The 25,720-nt window shown below is 40.7% G+C and overlaps 1 protein-coding gene across 1 annotated transcript in view; it reads right to left on the bottom strand.

Moving 5' to 3' along the window:
• GPRIN3 (GPRIN family member 3) overlaps nucleotides 1-24,952 on the bottom strand; it is a 66,666-nt gene extending 41,714 nt beyond the window's left edge. The window contains exon 1 of the mRNA XM_005681433.3: nucleotides 24,533-24,952. The gene's annotated coding sequence lies outside the window, so the exon portion shown is untranslated. The remainder of the gene's footprint in view (nucleotides 1-24,532) is intronic.

The following is a 25,720-nucleotide window of genomic DNA, read 5'->3' as shown; positions in this document are numbered from 1 at the left end:
TGATCATCTTGTTAAAGTTATATAGATAACAGTATCAGGTGGGTGATGCTCATTATAACCATTCTATCATCATGACCCAGAAATCTTGTCCTCAGCTTTTTGATTCCTCATACTCTGGCTGGGACTGACTTCAGATAAGCTTTGATATTTCTCTTCCAGCAAAATTCACCTTTCATTGATGCTTTCCTGTATTCTGTCTTTATCACATCAGATAAAGTTTCTTTTCATCTGAGAATCTACCTCATAATTAGAAAGCTTACTTTAAAAAAATACTATAGATCCTTTGCCCTTTTCTTCATTTTAAAAATGTGACTCCAGCTTCAATGTATTTGCATTTTCTATGTACATTTCCTCTTATACATTATAAATACATTCCTATTTTTATTTTATCTCTTATCATTGGTTCCAGGAGTTTTTTGACTTTCAGAATGAATAGAAAACAAAAACCTCAAGGAAGAAAAGTCCCCAAGTACTGACTGGGAAATATATGCTTTATTTCATTACTTTAAAGATGTTTTAAATATAATAAATATCTTAGATACAATAAAGCCACTTAAAAAAAACAACTGTTAATTTTAGAAGGATTTATAAGTACCACAAAAATACTTATAAAGCAAATTGTTATTATTTTTTAGTCTACTATGCTAATCTCAAATTCCTGAAGAATTTCTTTTTTTTTCTATATCTTATGAATTTATTTATCCTTGATATTTCATAAAAATGGAATAATACATATAAAAGGAACAACATAATAGGTGACCCTTTGTGTCTGGCTTATTTCACTTAGCATGTCAACACTGAACTCAATGGAAAACTGAACTAAGTAAACATTTTTGAGGAGTCCTATGTTTAAGGCATCATGTTAAGTTTGGGGGGTGGGCTATGCCAAAAAGCTGGCTGATAGGCTCTAGAAGTGAACATTTTAAGGAAGATGTACCTCTAAGAACAACTACTATACTAGGCTTGTAAAGGAAAGTGCTAGGAGAATACAGGAGGGCAAATGTTCAATTGACACTAGAGTAAAATTCAAAGGCTTTTTGCAAGTGCTGGTAAAGATTTTAAGAAACACATATAATGTTTTTTCCTTAAGCTTTGACATTTTGGGGTTATGTGTAATTAGAAATTAGTCTACTGTGGCTTACACATTTGAACTGACTAAACTGGACGGTGTGCTATTTCATAGCACATGGTAAAGATGTTAGTTGAGGTTTTAAAGCTGAGCTTTGGGAGTGAGGAGACAGCCTAAGGAAAGATTCAAAGATGGGAAATTATAGACTTACTGTGGTCCATTATGCCTGGAACTTAAGAGTATATAAAGGAGGAGAGCTGGGAGTTGTGTGAAAATGGGGTATGGGTTGGGATATTCTTTGGGAAATATGGCTCTCAGCCCAAGTCTATTATGAATAGACTTCAGTGCCAGGTAAAGAAATTTAATTTTATTCTAGAAATTATTTCAAAGCCCTATACTTTGAAATAAGTGAAAAATAAATCACTAACTAAAATGTAGAATGAAAGTACAGAAAGAAATGTGTATATTTAGAGATGTTTCTGAAAAGTCAGCAAATCATAATAAATCCTAAAGTTAAGAAAGATTGATGATCTTAATTTATCTACTTAAAAATAATTGTAATATATAGTGGGACTATATGTAACTTCGTTCTGTATTTTCCAAGTCTCTTATAAATGTGTTATCATACTTTCATAATTTAAAAAATAAAAAAGAGAAAAGAAGAGAAATATTGATGAGCTGGTTCCATGATAAGATTGATTTTTACTAATTGCTATCTAGGAGAAAATGTGCCTGGTTCCTCAGTGTTGGGGCAGCAACTCATATCAAATGATGACAAAAAGGTGTTATCAACTTCTTTGGGAGGTCCCATAGTTTTTTTTAACTGACATATAGTTGACCTACAATATTACATTAGTTTTAGAATTATACTACACAGTGATTCAACATTTGCATGTATCATGCAATGATCAACACAAGTTAGTAACCATCTGGCACTATACAAAGTCATTACAATATTATTGACCATCTTTGTTATGCTGTATATTACATCCCAGTGGCTTATTTATATCTGGAGATTTGTACCTCTTAATCTCCTTAACCTATTTTGCCCCCTGCATCCCTTCCCTCTAGCAATCACCCATTTGTTTTCTGTTTATTTGTCTAGTTTCATTTCATTTTGTTTGTTTCATTTTTTAGATTCCCACATATAAGCAAGATCATACAGTATTTGCTTTTTTATCGACTTTTTTCACAGTAATCTCTAGATCCATCAACGTAGTCAAAAATAACAAGCTTTTGTTTTTATGGCTGACTAATATTCCATTGTGTATTCAGTTGACTCCTGAACAGTGTGGTTTTGAGCTGCTCAGGTCCACCTATATACAGATTTTTTTCATTATAAATAAAGTGCTACACAGTCTTCTGGGGGTTGGCATTGCCTATTGGTGGGCAAAGCTGTGTCCCTAGCACAAATAGGTTATAGAGACAATTCCAAAACAGTGATTGCCAACGCTGATGTTATCTTGGTAGAATGAGGGCTCCCAGGGGGAGTCCCAGTTGCCTCCTGTTTTTCCAGGAGGCTCTCCAAGATCATCAAGTAGGTTTGACCCTGGCTTCTTTCAAACTGCTGCCTGTGCCAGGACTCAGAGAGAAGCTGATAAGGGGCTATTATGCTGTGATCTTTCAAGATCCTCATGGCTCTGAAATTCAATGGCACATTACTCCATGTGTTTAAATGATTAATCAAAAATTGTAGAGGGAAAGTGGCCAAGATGGCAGAGTAGGGAGACTCTGAGCTCACCTCCTCCCGCAGACACACCAAACTTACAGCTATTTACAGAGCAACTATCCATGAGAACAACCCGAAGACGTGCAGAAAAGATTTCCACAACTAAAGACACGAAGGAGAAATCAGCAATATGAGCAGGAGGAGCAGACACACAGTGTAGTCAGGACTCATCCCCCTGGACTGGTGAGCCATGAATGGAAGGAATGTCACAATCACAGAGGTCCTCCCCAAGGAGCAAAGGGGCCAAGCCTACAAAGGGCTGAGCTTGGGGTCCTACACCAGGAAAACAAGCCCCAGAACATCTGGCTTTGAAAACCAAGGGACTTATGTTCAACGTGCCAGTGAATTTCAGAGCCCTGAGGATCTTAAAAGATACAGTATCCTGCTCCTTGCCTTGGCTAGTGCTCCCCAGAGTAACTGCCAATGTCCCCAAGCCTCTTGTGCTTTCTCACTTGTTTCTTTAATAGCGTATATTTTCAAGGCGGCTGGTTTGAGATGAGACACAAGATATAATCCTGGAAGATTTTTTACCCTGTTTTAAAAGTAAACTGGCTTTTACTTGAATCAAAGCAGAGATGCTCAGTGTTTTAGATAAAAATCTAAAAAATAATCAGCATGGTACAAATAGATTTTATGATTGTTCTATGCTGTCTGGTCACTTATTCATAAGACAGTGTAAAAGTGTATATATCAAATGGATATTCTTTTAATTTTTCTCCCCTTCACTAGTGATTTTCTGAGTTAACAAAGTTTACATGTCCACCTTCAGGATTGAAATATGGCATTAATTCCATATAAATAATACATTTCACATTAGGGCAGCAGCAGGAAGCAGACAGGCAAGTTCTTAACCTGTGTATCTGTGCTTTGATTTAGCTTTGGCAGGGATGGAAGAAATTTTTTTCAAGCAGGACACCTTCATGAGTCACTGAAAAACAGTATTCTTTTGTCAGAACAGTATGGAGCTCTTCTTAAATGATGGTAGAGCTAGGTGTTATGCTGTAAAGGTTGGTAGATGTTAATTATGCTGCAAATTTAGCCTATGATTTATGTTTTAGAAAGGAACATGACACACACAAAACTCACAAGGCCTGGGTAATTAATTTTTTTTTTACAATTCCTGAAAGATACTGAAAATGAGACTTCATTTCTAATAGCAATAGAAATGCTGTAGTAACAGCTCCTATTTTAAGACTATTATGTATAAGATATTGCTCTGTCTTATTTATTTTCCGCAACAAGCCAGCAAGGAAAGTATTATTTTATCAATTTTAAAATAAGAAAACTGAATTTTATTCCTCATCTCCCGAGAACTCCAGGCATGGTTTTCACCACTGAACCCTTCTCTCTGACACTCTTCCTAGTTGACTTTCATTTCCACTTTTGGACAGTCCCTTTGTAGCCTTAGATCAAACGGTTTCCTTTTCTGACCCTTAAACATGGGTTTTATCAGGAATTTTTCTCTTTAGTCCTCTTCTTTCCTGCCCTTGGAAATCTCTTTCTCACTTAGGGTATCTCATGGTGCTGCTCTAATAGCTGTAACTTCTTTACAGGCACCACTTTCCCCCACGCTCCCATCCTCCTACATTTTACAACTGTGGACCTGCATGTTATGCCAGTATCCCAAATTCAGCAGGGTGCAGCGACTGAATGGTGAATTTGGCTATCCCATATTCGACATCATTCTGCCAAAATGAACTTTCCCTCTTGACATCTCTGTTCCTATTAACAGCACCAGTCGTCACCCAGCCAGGTCTGGCTTAAAATCCTGGAATGGTTTTGACAGCTTCAGATCCCTCATCCCCCATAATCATGCAGTCCCCAGCTCCTGTCACAGCTCTGCCAGAAATATTTGCAACTTTCCTTCCTATAACCAAGACTCAAATAACAATACTTCTCACATTTATATAGCTCTTTTGAATATACAAAGCTCCCACAGATATTCTTTCTTATAATTTCCACATTAACCTTACAGATTAAAAAGGCTGAGGCTTCAGGAACTTCTGTGATTTATACCATAGCTTAGAAGCAGAGTTAGGACTTGAACCGAGGGCTTCTGACTCTTGTTTTCCAGTTTCGATCTTCCAGCCCTTGAGCTGTCCAAGTCATGCTTGAGCTGGTATAGGTGCCTCAGGTATGGTTTTTTCTCTTTGCTTCAATATAGCTTATATAATCAGTAATAGTCACTGTCTTTTAATCACTGTCAAATAACATTATCTTAAAAGACTGATCACTTCACTTTCAGCTCAATCCTTCAGAGGCTTCCTATACTGAAACATGTTCATATTATTTAACATGCACTGAAGAATACCTCTAGTTTGATTTCAACACCATTTTGATTTCACCACATTGGTTTCCACAAGCCCCCTATACTCCAGCCAGACAGAACAACTCTGTTTCTCAAACATGCATCTCTCAAGCATTTGCCTGAATTTCTGTGCTCAGCCCATGTCCCCTTGGTGTGTATTCTCCACCTCTGTCTTTTATTTCATTTATTGATTATAAAACATTGATGTATCAATAAAACATAGTGTATCAGGGACTGGATGAAATATGGAGGAAACTAGTAAATAAGATAGAAAAGACCCATTTCTCAAAGACCTTAGAAACTAAGAATCTCAAAGTTCAGGACAAACACCATGCTCTCCTCAAAGTAAACCTTTCTGATGCTCCTGGAAGGAAGTGGTGACTTCGGTCTCTCAATAGCCACAGTCCAGTGAGAAGACCTTTATTACAGGATTTATCATGTCTTGTCTCTCACCCTAGGTTGTAAGCTCCATTTTTGATACAGACTCTAAGTAGCTCGGTATTAGTGCTCACAGCATGTAGTTTAGCACTTCCCATATTATAAGACCTTAATAAATAAGATTGGAGTGAGCAATCACCTTCAGGGTCTGTGAACGTGAGATTGTTGAGAGAAGGGGTCATAGCCCATTCACACACAGCCAGTAGAAGACACAGCAAGCGCACAATACCCTCACCTACATCCACCATGTGGTTAACGTAACAGCATTTTTGGCAACAGAATCCTTAGCTGATATTCAGGGCCCCATGATCCCTGCCTCCATCCATCTAAAGAGAGTTTTGAGATCGAAACTAACCCAAGATTTCTGGACATCAGAGCACAAACCTGTTCAGTCTGCACATTTTTCTATGTCAATAAACAGAGAGTAGGATTAGCATCTTCTCCATATGGCTTGATTTTCTGATCTTAGAACAAAGAGGATGCTAAACTCAACCATGATTCAAAGCTGACTTTATTTTTTTAAGAATTAAAAAAAAATATGTACAGTAATATTTACTTTTGGGGGGTACAGTTCTATGAGTTTTGATAAATGCTGTATAACCACCACTACAGTCAAGATACAAAACTATCCTGTCATTCCCCAAAGAAAGTCCTTGACTACTGACCATTCATCTGTAGTCAAATTCTCCCCCACTCTTAACCACTCATTTGTTTTCCACTTCTGACTTTGCTTTTTCCAGAGGGTCACATAACAGTAAAAGTACAGAGCTATTTCAGACTGGCTTCTTTATTTGGCATAATGTATTTGAAATTCATCTGTGCTGTTGGTTGTATCGATAATGTCTTCCTTTTCACTGCTGGATAGTATTCCATTGCACAAGTGTGCCACTGTTTGGTTATACATTCTCTAGTTGAGCTATATTTTCAGTATGTCTTGTTTTGGCAATTATGAATAAAGCCACTAGAAATAGATCTTTGGGTTACTGTAGGTTTTAATTTCCTTTAAGTTCATAGGAGTGGAGGTGCCAGATCATGGGGTAACTGAATGTTTAACTCTATAAGCAACTGCCAAAATACGTTCCATAGTTGCTGTACCATTTTGTATTCCTGCTGGTGACATGTGAGAGTTCCAGTTATACCACATCTTTGCCAACACTTGGTATTGTCAAGTTTTTGTTTTGTCCTTGTCATTCTAGATGCATAGTGTGGGACAGTATTTTAAAACATCATCTTTTTAGAACCAGAATATTTCCACTTCCATATTAAGCCCACATTAAATACTTGTTCCTCTCCCTCACTTGAATCTCTGTATTATCTCTCTCACTAGATTACAGATTTATTCTTGGTAAGAAGTCAATCTTGGGCTTCCCCAGTGGCTCAGCAGTAAAGAATCTGCCTGCAGTGCGGAAGATGCAGGAGACGTAGGTTTGACCCCTGGGTTGTGAAGATCCTCTGGAGGAGGGCATGGCAACTCACTCCAGTATTCTTGCCTGGAGACTCTCATGGACAGGGGAGCCTGCGAGCTACAGTCCATAGGGTCTCAAAGAGTCAGACGTGACTGAAGGGACTGAGCATGCACAAGGAGTAAATCGTAGCCACTTTGTGTATAGAGTGCACTGTCACCCTAACCCAAGTGCAGAGATTTGCAACAACAGGCAAATGACACATGCTGCATTGGGCTTCCCTGGTGATTCAGATGGTAATCTGCCTGCAGTGCAGGAGACCCAGGTTTCATCGCTGGGTCGGGAAGATCCCCTGGAGAAGGGAATGGCTATCCACTCCATTATTCTTGCCTGGAGAATTCCATGGACCGAAGAGCCAGGTGGGCTATAGTCCATAGGGTCGCAAAGAGGTGGAGAAGGCAGCTTATCTCTAAATGAGCCTTTTCTTTTCTGTAACATTATATTATATGAACCTTCTGTAGCACCTACGGAAATCTAAAAATGGAGTTTGGAATCTATTGTGGCAGAAAATATGTTCATCATTACCTCATTCAGCCATGTGCTGAGTTAATCTCATTAACTTCTGTATTGCAAGATGATATATATTTTGAAGTGATGAGCTCAGTGGCTTAAATGACATGAATCCAGGAACTTTTTTTTTTAATAGATACTACTTTTGAAGCTTTAGTCTTTGAGGGTAAGTAAACCAACAACTCATAGTTGCATGCAGAATAAAATTTGTATAAATAGAAGAAAATGTCTTAAACATAATCCATGAGCAGACTGGAACCTGAGTCCTTCAGTTTAAAGGATTCTCACAGAACTCAAAAACAAGGGGCTGTCTGACCTTAGCCATTTCTCTTTCTATTTATTGACTAGTTTCCGTGATGGTTTTGTACCAGCTGGCAATTTAGCTTAGATGCAAACCCATTTCCACAATTCTCTTCTCTAATTGTTTCTTCATTACACTTGGCTACAAGGAAAATCTAGGTGAGCTTTGGAAGACAGAAGTGAAGCAGTAGTGTTACTACTCTCAGAAGGGCAATGTGGTGCAACAGGTGCTGGGCACAGATCTTCCAGTTCACCTTGGTGAAGTCAAGAAGCAACCAGGTTGTGGTTCTTTGCCTCCCACCAAATCCACATCCCATGAAGAAGGAAATGGCAACTCGCTTCAGTATTCTTGCCTGGAAAATCCCATGGGTAGAGGAGCCTGGCAGACTACAGTCCATGGGGTCGCAAAGAGCTGGACATGACTGGGCATGCAGATCCCCATCTTCACCTTCTGGGCCAGGTGCATGAACAGCTTTGCAATGCAGAGTGCCAGCTCCTTCCACAGTTCTCCCAGATCACTGGGGCTGGATGGGACAGTTGTCCGACACAGCTTCCAGTCTGCCTTTGCCAGTCCTCACTTAACATCCAGCTTTTCTTCCCACTACCAGCGCTGTTAGGGGTTCTGTTAGTGGCCAGCTCTGTTAGTAGCTCAGATGGCAAAGCATCTGCCTGCAATTCAGGAGACCCGGATTCCATCCCTGGATCAGGAACATCCCCTGGAGAAGGAAATGGCTACCCACTCCAGTATTCTTGCCTGGAGAATTCTGTGGACAGAGGAGCCTGGCGGGCTACAATCCACAGGGTCACAAAGAGTCAGACATGACTGACTTAACACACACACAACACACACCAGCTCTGTTAACCTATGATGACTTCAGACCCAATACCAGATGCAAAAGGAACTACTTTTCATAACTTTTCTATAAGTTCCCACAATTGTGCAAGGTCTAAAATTTATAATAAACCCATTATTCCATATCACCATAGTGGTCAGTCAGTTCAGTTGCTCACTCATGTCCGACTCTGCGATCCCAGGGACTGCAGCACACCAGGCCTCCTTGTCTATCACCAACTCCTGGAGTTCACTCAAACTCATGTCCGTTGAGTTGGTGATGCCATCCAGCCATCTCATCCTCTGTCATCCCCTTCTTCTCCCGCCTTCAATCTTTCCCAGCATCAGGGTCTTTTTCGAATGAGTCAGCTCTTCGCATCAGATGGCCATAAGTATTGGAGTTTCAGCTTCAGCATCAGTCCTTCCAATGAACACCCAGAACTGATCTCCTTTAGGATGGACTGGTTGGATCTCCTTGCAGTCCAAGGGACTCTCAAGAGTCTTCTCCAACACCACAGTTCAGAAGCATCAGTTCTTCAGTGTGCTCAGTACCATACAGTACTGCTTTCCTAACTGATACAGTTTCCATTAAATCATTTTTGTTCAGAATACATGTGCATGCACACTCAGTCGCTCAGTCATGTCTGACTGTTTGCGACCCCATGGACTGTAGCCACCAGGCTTCTCTGTCCCGGGGACTCTCCAGGTGGGAACACTGCAGTGGGCTGCCGTGCCCTCCTCCAGGTGATCTCCCCAACCCAGGGATCGAACCCACATTTCCTGCCTCTCCTGCATCGGAAGGTGGGTTCTTTACCACTGAGCCACCTGGGAAGCCCCATTCAGAATACATACTTGGTTACAAATGTTCTTTTTGTGTGTGGCTTTCTTTCTTTTTAAATGTATAGTAGTGTTAAGTGTAATCATACTGATTTATTAAATCTAAGTACATAATTTTACTTTGTTTTTGAGAAAAGGACTTGGACTATGCTCTTCTGCCCAATTCCCCTCAAAATTACTGGGCTAGGAAATCAAGATTTTGGGCTATCACTAGAGAATACAGAACTAAGAAACTATTACAATTTGAACGTTGGTATAATTACTAGCATTAAAAACCACCTGTTTTTAACTAGCTGTTTCTTTAAAATATGTTTCAATGTGACACTTGAAATCTTATATATGCTAAGATAAAACATAAACATTAAAATTTTGAAAACAATTTCACAGTTTTTAATCACAATGTATGTGCATCAACCTCTTTACTTTTTCTTAATATTAAGAGTTTATGGTCTTTAAAGGCATTTTTCATCTTTATATCCTCCTATAGAGGAGGACATGGATAAGTCCTTATTAAACATAATTGAAGTGAGTAAAGAGTAAACTTCAACTTCCTGTTTTTTTGCAAAAAAGAAAAGAGCAGCAGTGCATGAACGACCACAGCGAACTGATGCTCTGATGCTTTTCTCACTATTATATAGAAACCCCAGCAGGAAACCACAGCTATATCCTTTTTACCAGTACAGGAAAATCTTATGAATTGCTGGCAAGCATAAAAGAACTCTACTGACATCACACAGATGTTTGTGACAATTTCTACTCACCACACTAAGGTGCTTTACAATACTTTCTTAAATGTTTCTCAAGGACAAATTCCCAAAGAAAAGTAGTGATAGTAATAGTTATACCATAACTATGTATTTGGGCTTCCCAGGTGGCTCAGTGGTGAAGAATCGCCGACCAATGCAGGAGACGCAGGTTCAATCCCTGGGTTGAAAAGAGCCCCTAGAGTAGGACGTGGCAACCCACTCCAGTATTCTTGCCTGGAAAATTCCATGGACAGAGCAGCATGGAGGGTTATAGTCCGTGGGGTCACAGAGTCAGACATGATAAGCGACTAAGCATCATGTGTTTGGAGGTAAGTTATACAGAAAAACAGTAAACACTGCTGACACTCAATTCCTCCCTCAGTGTCACTGAATTAAAAAACACCTGATGTGTTAAAATTCCTTATTTCACTCATACCTGTAAAAATGTCTAGACAACCAACTGTATTACCCTCTACAGAAAAAGTACTGTATTTTTCCCTTCCTGTTCAAAATGGCCCAAGCATTAGACCATTCTAGCTATGAAATATAGAAAGTCCTTTTTGTCTATTCTCATGTATAATCCTACTCAGGATTTACACAGCACATGTTTTAAATTTGTAATATGAGCCTTGATAATATGCTTTTATCAATGAAGGGACTTTCCATTGAGGATCTCTTAGTCATTCAGGAAGTACAAAGAATAGATTGATGACGGAAGTCCAGCGTTTCGGAGGGTTTTAACTTTAGTGGGAACCACAGACATGTATACTCATTTAAGAATGAAGTCAAGGGTATAGAAATTGTGTGGCTTTCTTGTTTGCCCATGTTACCTAGTATGGAAGTTCTCCACAGAATATTTGTTTCAGGAGTACCTGGCATAAATGAATGGATACATGAGTGCTTGGTGCTGACAGGGGAAGGGGGCAGATAAGAAGGGTATCTTCAAAAGGCCGAAAGACAAAAAGAAAAAAAAAGGCTGAAAGACTTAAAATTCAGTAAATGGGCCCAAGGATAAAGAAAAAAAATGCAAGCCTGTTAAAAATAATTGTACTTTAGAGCTAGAGTTGATCTTAGGGATTTCTGGACCAGTCTTCTCATTTCTAGAGAGAATCTGAGATGCCTAGGGCAATGACATGGTTTCATATACCACCTGCACAGATTGTGACATTTGTGTACCTCTCTCATGATTTCTGGCTTGTGTACTTCTTATCTAAATGATTTTCCACTTAATATTTTCATTTACAAAATATTTTACTTAATAGTTTTCTTTGTGACCCCATGGAATTCTTCAGGCCAGAATACTTGAGTGGGTAGCCTTTCTCTTCTCCAGGGGATCTTCCAACTCAGGGATCAAACCCCGGTCTCCCATATTGCAGGCACATTCTTTACCAGCTGAGCTACAAGGGAAGCCCAAGAAAACTGGAATAGGTAGCCTATCTCTTCTCCAGCACATCTTCCCAACCCAGGAATCAAACCAGGGTCTCCTGCATTGCAGATGGATTCTTTACCAACTGAACTACCAGGGAAGCCCTCTTCTCTAAATGATTTTTTACTTAATATTTTTCATTCAATTGAATGTAACTGGTGCACTAGTTAAAAATACTAGCCAAGCCTTAGGAAATGGTACCTGTAAAGTCACAGGTTTGTTGTGTCAGTGATATAGTTTTCATATAGCATGTTTAAAAATATATACTTTAAAATTTTACTCTAAGTATTTTCCTATCAAGATAAATTTGTAACTATTCAATACAAAGTAAATATGTATACTACCTAAGATCATCTCACAGGTCAGGGTAGAAATCTCTTGCACTTTGGAAAGCAGTGCATTCTACTGTGCCACACTCTGGAACGAAGAGTTTGGGTTTTGAAATAACACCAAGTGGTAGAGACATTCCAGATTGATGGTAAGAGTCCAGCAATAAGCCTAGTGCCTGTAGGGGACTTCTGTTTTGTTTTTATTTTTAACTAGAAAAAAATCAAGTGCTTATTATTAATACTTAAAAAATGAAAGCAGAAATCATGACTTTAAACCAATGAGTGAATTATCATGTTCAAAACAGACCAATCTATGTATACTCATCCTCCTGTCATGTACCATTAGTTTATTAGAAATAGAGTTTTAAGAAGAAACTTGTTTAAATGGGCCTCCTGTGCATAGACTACCTTTTGTTCATCCTTCAGTCTGCAACTAGAACAGTTAGCGGCAAGCTGTAAGAAGGGATCGCTCACTTTCATAAGTAAATGACTGTCTGTGATTAAAACCTCAATCACGGAAACACTAGTTCTATAAATAGTTTCTAGGTCCAAAGTCCAGAGGTAAAGCTAAACACAGCCTTGCCCGGTTTTCTTTCTTCTTATATGTGTGTATGTGCACATGTGTAAACATGTGACTGCATACAATATATTTGGTTTTTCTTTCAAGAAACAAAGGTGTTGTTTGTACGACATATGTGTCACCTGGATATTCTGATAAGACATTTTGTTCTGCACTTTTTCTGCCCATACTATGGCTCATGAAGTTTTAACTTAAAATGTTTGTCCGTGAGCTCACCCTGTTTGCTAAAAGAATGACTTATCACTGATCTAGAAGCTTTCACATTTTCTTTTTAAATAATACAAAATGAAATCTGAGATAGGAAAAAGCAGTCTGTAAGATCCTGTCCATTCCTTATATTTTGACCCACAGTATTAATAACGTTCATATTAATATATTGCAAGGTATATAACATAGTGGTAAAGGGTGTAGCCTTTGAAGTTAGACAACTCTGGATTCTCAGCTCCATCACTTAGTATCTGAGGGACTCTGGGCATGTTATGGGGGAGATAATAGTATTATACAAACCTCATGTTGTTGTTGTGTAGTCGCCCAGTCATGTCCAACTCTTTGCAAACCCATGAACTGTAACCTGCCAGGCTCTTTGTCTGTGGGCTTTCCCAGGCAAGAATACTGGAATGGTTGCCATTTCCTTCTCCAGAGGACTCCTGACCCGAGGATTGAACGCACATCTCCTGCAAGGGCAGGTGGGTTCTTTACCACTGACCCAACCAGGGAAGCCCAAACCTCATAGGTTTGTTTAAATGAGAAATGAGTTTAGCAGATGCTATTGGCAGATGGGCCTACAGAATGAAGTTTTGAAAGAGCTGGAGGTCATTAATTATACAAACCTATAATCTTCCCTGGTGGCTCAGACGGTAAAGAATCCACCTCCCATGTGGGAGTCCTGGGTTCGAAACCTGGGTTGGGAAGATCCCCTCGAGGAGGGCATGGTAACCCACTCCAGTATTCTTGCCTGGAGAATCCCCTTAGACAGATGAGTCTGGCGGGATACAGTCCATGGGGACATGAAGAGTAGGACATAACTGAGAGACCAGGCATAGCATGATCTGCTCCTGTTTAGTTTCCTCACAGTGGAAAGCAAATAGATAAAAAGAAGCGTATTCCATTCTCTCATGCGCCGGAACCGAGATGGCAAAGTGGCCTGAGTGGGTCCTTTGGTCTCTTGCTCCTATTTATCCCACTTAAATTCCTCTTCTCTCTCGTGTCTGGCTGGCCTTTTGTTCTCTCCACTCGCCATCACTGGTTCTGTAATCCAGGTACCGTCTCCCTTCTCCCTGAGCTACTGCCTTCTAGGCAGCAAGGCTACGAAGTTCTGCAAGTAGGGGCAAACATACAGAGATGGGCTCATTCACCAGGGCTCTGCAGAGACATGGATTACCATCTGAACCTCCAGGGCCCTAACTCCAAAGAGGAAAACCAGGGGAAAGTGATGAGCACCACCTCAGAAACAAAAGACAGCAGGAGAGTATGAGGCATTTTGCCAAACAGCTATGAAAACAGCCAGGTATTTTCAGTGCCCTGAAGTGGGTACACAACCCAGTAATGATCTAACTCAAAGTCATCCCCCCAGGGTAGATGTGATCCCTGAGAATCTAAGCAATACTCTAAAACCATGACCTTTAAACCATCTAATAATTCACTAGTGTATCACAAACAGTTTATGAGCAAAGATAAAGTATCAATGACAGTAAATGATTTATTAAAAGAATAATTAAAGCAGTTCTCTCTAATGTCAACTATGCTGGTCTCGATAATAAAGTCACTTCTATAATAATGTTACTTTCATTCACCTCACTTGCATTTGTAGATATTTTCCTGAATAGAGAAAAGAGAGAGGGGATGGAGTTACACAGAATTTCTTATGTACTCATGGGGAGGAAACTCCCTACAGGATTCAGACTAGCCACCAGCAGAAACTCAGAAGATTTCTTGATCTTCTATTTACCCCATCTTGGTCACTCTTGTGATCTTCTGTTTCTTAGTTGTTTTTAGCAGGATAAAGTTGAAAATACATTTGTCTGTGTTTTTATTTTCAAGTTCATGAAGGAAGTACAGTGGGGGAAAGACTTCCAGTTTTCATGCTGGCCTGGCTGGGGGAGAAAGGAACCCAGGTGTGATGAACAGGTGGTGAAGCTGTGAAGATGGACGGAAAATGATCTGAATCACTACAGCCTAAGTAAGGAAGAGGGAGGCATGCGGGTGTGTGTGGTTGGGACTGAGAAAGGAGCCTGGTTGTTAGGCTACTGGGGGAATTCCTGGAGATCCTGACCAGAAAAAGAGCCCACTGTCACTTTGCTGAGCCACATTTATCAATAAATTTATCAATCCAGTAGTCTGGGAATTATTTGAGAATTCAGACTACGTTGTATTCAACTCTGAATCCCTAGCACATAGCACAGGATCTTATAAAGTACTTAATATCCAACTTACTAAATGATCCAAACATCCGTCTTCCTTAAGTCAGGGCCTTCTGCCAATCCCTTCTCACATTCTGTACTTCAGCTCCTAACCGAATTCCTATTTCCAGCTTGAGGAATGTTTATTTGATTTACCAAACGGAAGTACTGATATGCCCTCAACCCAGTCCAATTCAGATTACTAACTTTTATCATCCCTCCTGAGACCTGGACCCAGCACTCAAAAGCCACAACCCCCAGAGGGATGATCTTTAAAAGCTCATCGCTGCAATTTAAAACGTCAAAATAACTACCAGGGGAAAAGGAGGATAGTTTCATAAGAGAACATAAAAGTTTTAGTGTAAGTCAATTTAAGTCACTGGACACCTCTGGTTTTATATATATTATCAATATACTTCAGGGGATATGATGCCTATTACTTAAGACTTAGACAATATTCAAGAAGGAAATACACTCTGTCCCAAGGAGGCATAAAGTTGATGTGGCACCGTGTCCTCTGTTGGCTTCCACTGATACTATTCTCAGCATTGTCTTCTTGGAGTGAAGCTGCTGAAGCACCGACACTTTGGGATTAATAATTAGGTGCGAGGATGTTTTTAGAAGTAAAGTGGGAGGCACGATGAGGGGGTGGCAGGCATGAAGTGTGCACAAGGAAAGAGAGTGGCAGCTGAAGTTGAGAAAGTAGGAGAGATTTCAGAGAGCTGGGAAGGGCTTTCTTGACTTCAGGGACCTGCCTGCGTTTTCCGCCTGTCGTCTCCGAAGGGCATTTGCTTTTATTTGCAACCTGAATAAATCAACACTGACAGGGTCACTTCATTTTCAGCCATATTAACAGAGCAGTTCCACACAGTGTGGTGGTCAGACTGCACAGGGATTTGGGCTGCCATAGCCATGGGTTGGAATCATTACCAACTACCATCATTAGATGACCCTTCCTCAGTTGCACAGACACAGTCACAAACTGGGATACAAGTCAATACCACCCCTGACAGTTTATTCTCAACTCCCCAGTCTATGAAACAGAACACAGCATCCACTGAAAGCTTGAGATATGCTTTGGGCTTTCAGGAGGCTACACATGTGTAGTGTCTACAGAAAGAGTTGTGTATAAAACAAAGATATGGTACATTAAAAATACATAAAGCTAACCAACAAGGACCTACTATATAGTACAGGGAATTATACTGAATACTTTGTAATAACCCAGAAGGAAAAAGAATCTGAAAAGGAATATACACACACACACACACACACACACACACACACACACACGCACGCACACACACACATAACTGGATCACTTTACTGTATACCTTAAACTAACACAATATTATAATTCAACTGTACTTCAATACATAAAGCAATCCAATGTAAAATTGATAACTGATCAAACTTTTTGTTTCTTTGTTTTATATTTTCCAATGTGGTACCATAAAAAGCATGGAAGCAAATAAAAATTTCCACTAGTCTGTTCTTAACAGAGCAGGTCAACTCAGTTTGCATTCATTACCCTTTCACAGAATTTATATATTTTGATGATGAGAACTGTTTAGATTCTCATGAGAGTGTATAGTAATTAACTACACACTGCACAATAACCTCTCTACTCTGTAGAGTCCCATCAATTTCATGAACACACTCAGAGCACTGGAGAGCTCAGTGGTACTCAGAAAACATCCAGTTCAGGCTTTGAGAACCCAGTATCTATAGCTTGTACAATTAAGGGAAGCTGTTGAGTACAAGGGATTATACGCAGTTTCAGTGTCAGGGAGACAAGAGGGAGAAGTGGGGTCTCAAGTGTAATAAAGACAAGTGTAATAAAGGCACATACTGTTACTCAACTCTGGCTTAGAGAATGTGGTTGGTGTCTCATTTTTATAATAGATCTTATTTTAAAATATTGGCTTAATTAAAAAGAAATACCTGCAGATCAGATAGAACATGATCTTCCTGCTGGCTAGTTTTCAATTTCTGATCTAGTACTGACATTCTCAGGCTTCCCCGGTGGCTCAGCACTCAAGAATCTGATTGAAGCAACTTAGCACACACATTCACAGCACACACACACATCCTCAACCCTGTCGGAGAGGTTTAAGTGAGGCACACCCGGCCCCTCAGGTGCTCAAGACAAAGGACTCTCCTGCTTTGAGAATCTACAAGTGCAGACAAGAAACCATCCCCCAGGCGAAAGGAAAAGGCAGAGGCGTTTTCACGAAGTCAGAGCTCAGCCCCGGACCCTGACCCTGACAGATTTCTCTCTGTTCTCTGACTGCTTTCAGAACTTGTTCAACATGAAAACAAGGCCAGTCCTCCACACCCATCTGTCATAAGCAATTTTTACTCCTTCAAGGATGCAGGGGGAAATGTACATCGATTTATTAACCTTAGCTCTGATTAAAATTCCCATTAGCGTGAAAATTCTAGTCACTTCATTTTTTGCTTGTCTATTTCGAGGAGAAATCATTTATAGGATTCAAAGGAAGGGAGGCTTAGACAATAACACAAGTAAGGATAAATTACCAATTCATGTATAAAACAGTAGTTAGAAACAGGTCTAAAGAAGCATGGAGAGTTTGCTGAATTAATTGAGCTTTAAACCATGTTTTGAGGGGATTGAGAAACTAATTTCAGATGAAGAAATAAACATTCCAAAATGATGCAACAACAAAAGCAAAGATCAAAGTCCAACAAAGTAAAACCCACAATGAATCAAATATTTTTTGCATTTTTGAACAACAACAAAAATTTTTAAAGTACATGATGAGAAAACACATTTACATCAGAATGAATAAAAAACAGTTCAAAAATCCTGTTTTATTCCACAGTCCTGTCCTACACAGATGTAATTCAGAATAAAAACCCAGAGGCGATACAAAATTCTGAATCCTGATAATATTTGCCATATTGTCCTTATTAAGGCAGACACACAAGCATAGGGTATTAGATTTCAGAAAAAATTTCAACAAGAATTCAAACAAAAAGATGCTCTTATTACTCAGAAAATATACTGAACACAGTTAACTCCCTCAAGCATTTCATTTACTCCAAGTTTTATGTTATAAAGAAAGAGTCTCCCATAGACACAATACGGGTAGCTTAATTTGAGTCTATTTAGAAGTCAATATTCTGAAAAAAAAAAAAAATCAAAAATCTATCCACGTAAACCATCTTGATTAATACCCCCTAACTAGATCTGTTACTTTGCTGGACCATTTGCAATTCAGGCTTAAAACCAAAAAAAGGTATTCTAACTCCTTTCCCTCCAGAAAATTAGTAGATGCAAATGTGATTTTTTAAGGAGCTCTTGAGGTCTCTGTCCAGCTTTCCATTACTGAATTAGCAACAGTCCCGAGGTCCCTCAAGGTGCTTGTGACTTTATAGATTTTCACTGTCTAGTCTTGAGTTTTTTCAGGATTTTCTTGGTTCTGCTAGTGTCACCGGCTGCAACTACTGACTAAAGCAATCTTCCTAGGGATGGCTTGGGGATCTATGAGGTTTAGGACCCAAGAATTAACATTTTAAAACGGAATCTGATTTGTGAGGCCAAGAAAGTGCCTGGTCTCAGATCACAGAGTAGATCCTCAAAATTTTTCTGCCTCATTAGACCCTTGAGACAGAGATCACTGTGCTGACTCACAATCCAGGAAGAAGGAGGCAGGAGTAATTGGGTTTCCCTCCCCCTAACACTCAGGAGCCCTTCAGACCCTCACTTCAGGTCCTGCTCCTCCTCCCCTTTGCAGAGAATCAGTGAACTAGAAAGTGGAGGTCTAGGTTGTTTTGCCCCAGTGGTTTAGGACAATTTATTAACTTCTCTGGGACTCATCTGTAATCTTTCCTCTTCCTTATAAGTAAAGGCTGGACACTAAACAGGAGTGTCCACAACTGGCTATTAAAATCCTTTGTTAACTACTATAGAATATAGATTTCTAAGCCCTACCTATAGATTCAGATTCCATAGGTCACAGCATCTAAGCCTCCAGCTAAGGGTCAGTTATTACTGACTGGAAATAATAATTCAGGCCTTCAGTTATGCTGCTAGCTTCAAAATGAAGCTGTCAGTCTAATCACAGGCATGTAGAATTAGAAAGTTGCTATTGTATTGCCAACTGTAACATGCCCAGATCAAAAGCTGTGAAAATTTTTCTCACTGGCATTCAAGACAGTACTTTGAATTGTAACAGTATGTATGTATATGTATGCATTTACGTCTTCCTCCATGAAATTTAACAAATGCCTTTTCAACTCAAATGCAGCCTCTACATGTTTTTATTATCCCAGACTTGACTCATGCAAAAAAGTTAGATTATTACTAATGTAAACATTCTGAAGTGGAGAAAGATGAAAAGGAGTCCGAGACATATTTATAAAAAGTGAATTTCCATATTTGATTGCCTTCCAAATCAACTAATTGAAACACATGAGGCTCTATTTTTAACTGGCAATGGTTCTTTTGGTTAAAGGTACAGGTTTATTCAAGAGGATATCAAATTCCTAAGATTGTTTTATTGCTTAGGAAAGACAGCAAGAGCTGAGAGAAGCCCACCAAAAGTTTTCAGAAACATATATAATGCACTTTCTTCTCTGATTTTATCTACTTAAAATAACTGTTTAGCTATAGTAGATGTTAATTTCTCAAAATGCATACAGATATATTTACAGATTTAGTTAAAATGATGGACAAGTCACAGAGCAACTATAAAAGAAAGTCTGGCAGTTTCTGCCCTTCCTTTTGGGATTCTGAGTATCAGGTGGTCTGATTCATCCTCACAGAGCTGCCAGCATCAAGCATGAGAGGCTGCACCTATAAGGCACTCAGGAAAGAAGGGTGTTGAGAATAGTGCAAGCAAGGTTTGCTCCACGTAAGACAATCACTTGATCACAATGTGTGTTCTGAGAAATGAAATAATCATGCAATATTGTGGTTTGTCGTATAATTTCAGTAGTTCAACTATTAAATTCATTTGAAGCAAGGCTTATCCAGTAAATTATTGCAAAAGAAATAAAAAATATGGCAGAAAATAACAGATAAGTGACCAACGTTATAGCCTGTCTAGCTTTCTTAAAGTAGTAGGACTGAGAAAAGAAACCTTAGAAAATAAATAACTATTTTCGAGTCATATTTTAATCTAAACAGAAATTCTGCTGTTATTTTCTCCCCCCACCTTGATACTCATTTGTTTTTAAATAAATCTCACATATCCCCACCTCCTTCTTTACTTCTCCTCCTATATCACATCTTCTTCACTGCCCATCTGGATCCATCCATCTTTCATAAACTACCTTAAGATCTACCTCCACTTTGAACTTTTCTAAATTAATTCAGTTCCCAAGGATCTCCCTGTCTTCTGACTTTACTGCCATGAGTTTACTGGTAAATTATGATGACCTGCCTTTCTCAAGACAAGTTTGCTATTCAGTGGTTTAGTCACTAAGCTGGGTCTGACTCTTGCAATCCCACGGACTGTCATCCACCAGGCTTCTCTGTCCATGGGATTCTCCAGGCAACAATACCGAAGTAGGTTGCCATTTCCTTCTCTAGAGGATCTACCCAACTCAGGGATCAAACCCAGGGCTCCTGCATTGCAGGCAGATTACTGACTGAGCTACAAGGGGAGCCCTATATTCGGATTGCTATTCAGAATATGGTGTAAATGCTTGTGTAGATCTCTAGGTGACTTCCAAACTGGAAGCATCTCTTCTTTGTATCACTTAAAGCAGTAGCTTTCAGACTTTTTAAAATGATGCATGATATGATATCCATTTTACCACAGTCCAGTGTGTGTGTACACACACACACACACACACACACACACACACATTGTTACAAGAACAATATTTATTCACCCTTCTATTGTTTTATTCTATTTTGTTCTTTGAAAATAAAAATGCTGGGTCAGACCCAGCTCTTCCTCCCTCCCTCTCGAGTTTTACAGGCTGAGACTTCTATTCTACAATCTAGGGCCATGTTGAATTCAGGATAAAAATATGGAGAAGGCATAAATGAATCAACAAGTGACTGCATAAAGAACGGCCACTGAAAAAGCTTGACTGTGATCTGGGACTGGAACTGTGTGTCTTAACCCTCCAAGGCTAAGGTCAGACACCGTAAATGACCTCACAGTGGGTTGTGACGAGTTGATTACTCCGGGACTGCTATATATATTTTCTTTACTTAAAAAAATTATAATTATTTGTGGCCATTGGCCTCTGACTTTTCTTGTATTACTTTTATTTTTGGTTTATTTATTTTTTTTTTTGCCTTTTGGAGTCATCTGGGACAATTAAATGCTTGGCCTATACAGTATTTTCCATTCTTTTGCCCTGAGCACTGCTGGTCAAAAGATAAGATTCCTTGAATTTCTGTAAAACTCAAATCTCCATTCCCTCATTCTCTTTTATTTTCACAATATGCACAGTAGGTGGTAGACATTTCGTGGATGAAGAAATTTAGGCACAGAGAATTCTGACTTTCTCAATGACATATCTCCCTTTTAATCAGGCTGTTATAAATTCAGGTAAATATGGTTTCTAGACATTTAAAAGAGATAAGCTTGGGTAATGTGAACAACACAGAGCCTCAGTATGAATGTATTTACCTAACTCGTCTGGATCAAATGAGTTAACAGCTCTTCTGGACTTCAGTTTGAAGATGGATCCACTTCCTTCTCTATCCTCATCTTTCCATGTTCATCTCCTCAGTTTTTCAGCCACCTAGAACTACTTGTTCTTCTTCGGCCACTGTATATTTTGGTCCCTATACAAGGAATGCCCTTCTTTTCCTCTTTACCAGGCTAGTTCCTCATCCTTCAAATCCCTGGGAACTGTCCTTACTCCTTTCCTCTCCCACAATGTGACTTTAATAGCACCCTGCGCTCTTCCTCCCTCCCTCCCGAGTTTTACAGGCTGAGACTTCTATTCTACAATCTAGGGCCATGTTGAATTCAGGATAAAAATATGGAGAAGGCATAAATGAATCAACAAGTGACCGCATAAAGAACGGCCACTGAAAAAGCTTGAGTGTGATCTGGGACTGGAATTGTGTGTCTTAACCCTCCAAGGTCAATCATTCATGACTTTATGATTCTATGACCATGATTTTAGTGTTTCCCTGAAGGGTGCAGATTTTGTGACTGGAAATTCATATAGTGAAGGATAGCTGTGTCTAATACGTTCTTTCAACTTTATTTAGGGCACAAACAAGGGTATTTTGAAGGGACAAATAAGTATATTGGGTACTTGTACTAAGGCAATTTTAAAAAATTTTTCATATTTTAAAACTGCTTCAGCCTATTATACAGAGTGAAGTAAGCCAGGAAAAAAAAACAACCACCAATACAGTATACTAACACATATATATGGAATTTAGAAAGATGGTAACGATAACCCTGTATGCGAGACAGCAAAAGAGACACAGATGTTCAGAACAGTCTTTTGGACTCTGTGGGAGAGGTCGAGGGTGGGATGGTTTGGGAGAATGGCATTGAAACATGTATATTATCATATGTGAAACCGATCGATGCATGATACAGGGTGATCTGGCTGGTGCACTGGGATGACCCAGAGGGATCGGATGGGGAGGGAGCTGGGAGGAGGGTTCAGAATGGGGAACACATGTACACCCATGGCGGATTCATGTCAATGTATGGCAAAACCAATACAATATTGTAAAGTAATTAGCCTCTTAAAAAACAACAACAACAACAAAAAAACTGCTGGTTGGAACCCACCCTGACCTCCAGTTGGGGGTTCTGACCATGCCTCAGATCTCCATTTCCCACATGAAGCTATGCACTTGCAATTTTGTCCTCATCATTTTCATTAGTCTAGTTAGTGATTAGGTGAAGTCTCTCACACATATTCTGCATGGATCTTCATAAGTTCCTTTGCACTATTTCCAGAATAAATTCCCATGATATAACCTCTAGGCTTGCCATGGCAATTACTGCTTTTTTTCTGTTTATGAATCAACAACCTACCCTCAACCCTGCCAACAAACTAAAAGCAGCAACGCTCTTGAAAAATGTTCTTTGCGATCCTATTTGAAAGAATATTCTCTAATACAAACTCCTGCCATTCCCAGATAGCAACAGAGAAGATTTTCTTCTTTATGCTGTGACTCATGTATCTTTATTCCCACAGCTGCTACTCAGGGCAGGCCAGTGGTGAACACAATGGAAAAGAAAGAAGAGTTTATAACTGGAAAATAAGCACATTCAGAAGAAGTACACTCAAATCATTATCAAAGTAAAATATGCAGCATTACCAACAAGAGCAAACAAAAGCCCACGCAAGAGATGTGTAAATATTTCATGAAGCTAAAGCCTTAATCAACTCTCTCTCCAAATCTTGCTGGTGTTGTAAACACTTCAGTTTCCTCCAGTCCCACCATGACCCAGATTCTTTGCAAAAACAAAATGAAAACACGATCCAATGGATCTTTAACAAATGTGGTGTGAAAAATATTTATTAATAGATAGAGAATATCCAAGGTATTGCCTTAACAGGAAGAAGAGTATACCTTAATAAAGGTGGTTGCTTCTTGACTTTCAGAGCCTCCTTTCTCCTCTCCCCCTCCAAACCATTGCCTTTTCCCCACTACCTATGCTACTCTCAAGACATTTACTTCATCTTAACCTTGAACTACCTACACCCCAAGCCAAGATTTCTCCTAGGCCCTTCTAAAAAGCACTTTAAACCTGACCAGACTTTGCTGCCTTCCTACCAGCCAAAATCACTTTCCAGTGTCTAAATTCTTCCCCCTTCTTTCTTCCCCTACTCTTTCACTGCCCATTGTTGCGTCTGAAATTTTTCAATCTGCCTGGATGGCGTAGGGATCTTTTGTGTGTTTTGGTTGACAGTGTTTTTCAGTGATTTCTTTTCTAAAATCCATCTCCAAAGAACTGTTTTATAGCCTCTAGTCTACCCTGATTTAATGTGATTCCAAAGTTCACCTCTAGATATTGAACAGGTCTCTACAATGATTTCCCTTTATCAACCTCTGACTCCCCTTCTCTCTCTGCCTATCTCAAGAAAAACTATATATGCAATGTGTGTATACACACGCATACAAACGCATGTATATTATATAGAACGATAGTATGCTGACCTTAAACGGAGTAAGTGTAGGAAAACGAGAAAAATGCCTGTGTAGTATTGCCAGACACACAACACACACACACACACACACACACACACACACACACCCACCTATTTGTATATTCACAGTATGCAGACCTGATTGCAAATCCCCCTCTCCCAAGAACAAGAACAACAGGCGTCTTCGCCGGTTTACCTTCAAAGCCAGAGCCTAAGGGAGCAATGACCTTGCCGAGAAATTCATCACCTGCGAGAAAGGCTGCCCCTCTTGGAGCTCAGGACGGGATGGGAACCAGAGCAACAGGCAAAAAGGATCACCAGGCAAAATGTGGGACCGAATCCATCCCCCATCAGTACCAACCACACCGCAAAGCTGTGGTCTCCCAGGGTTGCAAGATGGGCAGAGGTGGCGCGGGGGGCGTCTCCTCCCGCGGCCGCCGGTCACCTACCTGCTGTTGCCTGGCTGTCTCTGGCGTGGCGGGGCCGCTGCCTGCGCTTTGGCGAGGGCTTCCCGTCGCATATCACACGCAGCGGCTCCCGGCGCCACACCGAAGCCTCAGCGGGCTCGGGAGCAGCGGTCCTTTTCAGACCTGTTCGAGAGGGAGCCGGGTGCTAGCAGGAACTGAAATTACTATGCAAAGAGCAGAGGCGGCGCGCAGGAACCGGGCGGAGACCGCGGGGGCCACCCCACACCCCGGGACTGCAGCCTCTGCCGCCCGGCACTGAGCCAAACTGGAGGTGGGAGTTCACGTCCCCGACTGCTCGTCCGTCAGGCCCGGGCTGCACCTATCTGTCCTCGCCGGGCAGTGCTGCCCTGCCGGAGTATCCGAGGAAGGGGCGGCAGGAGTGCAGACAGCGGCGGCCGAAGCACCGGCAGCACCGGCGGCGGCGGCGGCGGCGGCGGCGGCAGCAGCAGCAGCAGCAGCAGGACGCCGAGCTCCGCCCCCGCCGCGCCCCCGCCCAGCCTTCCGTCCCGCGGGAAGGGGTTGCGGCGGCGGCTGCTGCGGGCCAGGGGGCAACCGGGCCCCCGCTGGAGGATTGCGGTGCTGCTGCAAGGAGATCGGCGGCAGGCGGAAAGTTCAGGAGATTAAGGTAGAGGGCCGGGGCCCAGAGCAGCTCCGCAGGAATTCTGGCCCTCGCTCCCACCCGCAGGCCGCCAGACTCCAGCACACGGTTTCCAGGACAGCCACGTGCAGAGATCTGAAACCGAGGAGACCACCCGAGGTTTCCTCGGTGTTGCAAAAAGTACGATACCCCGGGCACTTGGAGATGGCATTGCGGACAGTGTTCCTGCCCCCTGCCCCCTACCGCCCCAACTCCTCTCTCCTGGGCATAGATGGCTTTGGAAAGCGTCCACTCAAAGTGGCTCCAGCAACACTGAATGGATGTGTAGTATGGTTAGCAGCTGCAGATGGTGCAAATGAAACTGAAAAGAAGTAATGTTCACCGACTATTTGTTGGCAGGCACTGTGCAAAATGCCTTATATACAGCCTCTGTAATTCTCTTAAGGACCCAGTGAAATGAGTGATACTCTCCGCTTGACTGATGAGAAAACTAAAGCTTCTATGATTTAGACACTTTGCTTCAGGTCACACAGTAGTAACTGCATAACTGGAATTCAAAACACTGCCAAAGA

This window comes from Capra hircus, chromosome 6, assembly GCF_001704415.2.
Source record: "Capra hircus breed San Clemente chromosome 6, ASM170441v1, whole genome shotgun sequence".
Lineage (NCBI taxonomy): Eukaryota > Metazoa > Chordata > Mammalia > Artiodactyla > Bovidae > Capra > Capra hircus.
The sequence above is the reverse complement of the archived record's forward strand: the minus strand, read 5'-3'. Positions and strand labels throughout refer to the sequence as shown.